The 1983-nt window shown below is 28.2% G+C and overlaps 1 non-coding gene across 1 annotated transcript; it reads right to left on the reverse strand.

Moving 5' to 3' along the window:
- Nucleotides 1–1468: 1468 nt before the first annotated feature.
- Nucleotides 1469–1541, reverse strand: TRNAV-AAC (transfer RNA valine (anticodon AAC)). Its single transcript has one exon. It is a non-coding gene; the product is annotated as a tRNA-Val (tRNA).
- Nucleotides 1542–1983: the final 442 nt, after the last annotated feature.

The following is a 1983-nucleotide window of genomic DNA, read 5'->3' on the forward strand; positions in this document are numbered from 1 at the left end:
AAAGTTTAAGCTATATATAGCGTTTGTTAAGTCATTTTAACGGGAAAATTAGTAGCTTTTACTCCCATGTCTAGCGGTTTTGTGGAAATATCAGTGACAACACTGACTTTATGCTGGATTTGTGAGCGACAAGAGACACTAAAAGATACTTATCATTGACAATATAGATTATGTCTACTTGTAACTGAAGTTGTACTTGAATATAGTTTGCTGTTTATTTATTTATTTATTTATTTATTCTATGATTTTGAAAGGTCATTGCTTCTGGGAATTCATTCATTTGATTATTTTTTGTATAATATTTAATATCACTTATGCTCGTGACGTCAAAATAAATACTTACTCATTTTATCGTCATTATCATTATTATCTTTAATCAACATTATTAAAATTATTATTGTTAGCATTATTGTTGTTATATTTAACATCATTACTATTTTAACCATTGGTATTATTAACATTATTATTATCATTATCACTATCGTTATCATTGTTATAATTATCATCATTGCTATTTTAACCATTACTGTTATTAACATTATCATTATCATTATCACATTCGTTATTGTTATCATTATCAATATCATTATCATAATTATTTTCATCATTGTTATTATCATTGTCATTAATCATTATCATTATCATTATCATTACCGTTAGCATTATTATCATCATTATCACCACCATTATTATTATCATTATTCTTATCACTATCAATAGTATGTTCGTTAGAAATATCAAAATTATCATAATTAACTTTATTACTGTCATTGCCATTACTCATATTATCATTATTATGTTCTCGGTCAGCATACCTATAGCATCATAAGTGTATAATATATACTATTCTGTGTGTCGACATATAATGCTAAATGCTTTACCTGTCATTAACGAATTTAAGGATACACGATGTACATTTCCATCCCTCATTAACAACCTTATTATTACAATTAAGATCTAACATTAACATAAAGGAGAAGCTGTGATGTTTTAAATAATAGTTAAGGACAACATAACGAGCTGAAAGTTCCAACATTTCCAACAGGACGAACGGTATTCATGTTGGTAAATGTAGAAAAGGTATGAATGAGAATATCTTCACAATACAAGAAATGTATTGTGAAGATATTCATTCTCATTCATACCTTTTCTACATTTCCAACAAGATCAGATTCTCACAGGATGAGCACATGCACCTTTTATGCATCTAAGAATACTTCACATGGAGAGAAGAATCAGGGATAGATTACATATGATGAAACCTGATTTTAAGAGCAAAAAAGGGGAAACTTTCCGCAAACTTGATATGTTGCCTCCATTATCTGTTGGTGAAATATCCAGGAATATATTAGTTACGATTGTATGTCTTTTAAAATGCGAATACGTAGAATTTATTGCAAATGTGCTGGAGGATGCTAAAAAACCGTTCGTAATTTGTATTAAGATACATTTTTGACAGTTAAAAACCTGTGCTCACCAGGGCTCGAACCTGGGACCTTCTGTGTGTTAGACAGATGTGATAACCACTACACCATGAGCACTTGTATTCTTACTTGAAATATTATTTCCTGAAGAGTTTTCATGCTTCCCATCAATGTTATAGTCACAAGGTATGGTATTAATGGTAATAATGGCAATAAAGCAACAAATATTAAAGACAACTATAACAGTACCTATGTGATGGTAAATGTTATTACTCTCCTTACTGTTATTATCTTTATCATTGTTATTCTTATTATTATACTTGTTTCTCATTATTATTATATTATTGCTATAATTGTTATTTCATAATTGTTAATACAATTTTTTGTCCACGATAATGATAACGATTTTTGCTGTCATTACTGTTATCTTAATATGATTATGATCATATATTTATCATCATAAACAATCATAAAAATGTTGCCAAGAATTGCTAAACCTTTATAATGCATAAGACCTGATAAAACAGGGAATTAAATCAGCATATAAATAAATGTTTAT

Source organism: Penaeus vannamei, chromosome 12 (genome assembly GCF_042767895.1).
Source record: "Penaeus vannamei isolate JL-2024 chromosome 12, ASM4276789v1, whole genome shotgun sequence".
NCBI classification, from domain to species: domain Eukaryota; kingdom Metazoa; phylum Arthropoda; class Malacostraca; order Decapoda; family Penaeidae; genus Penaeus; species Penaeus vannamei.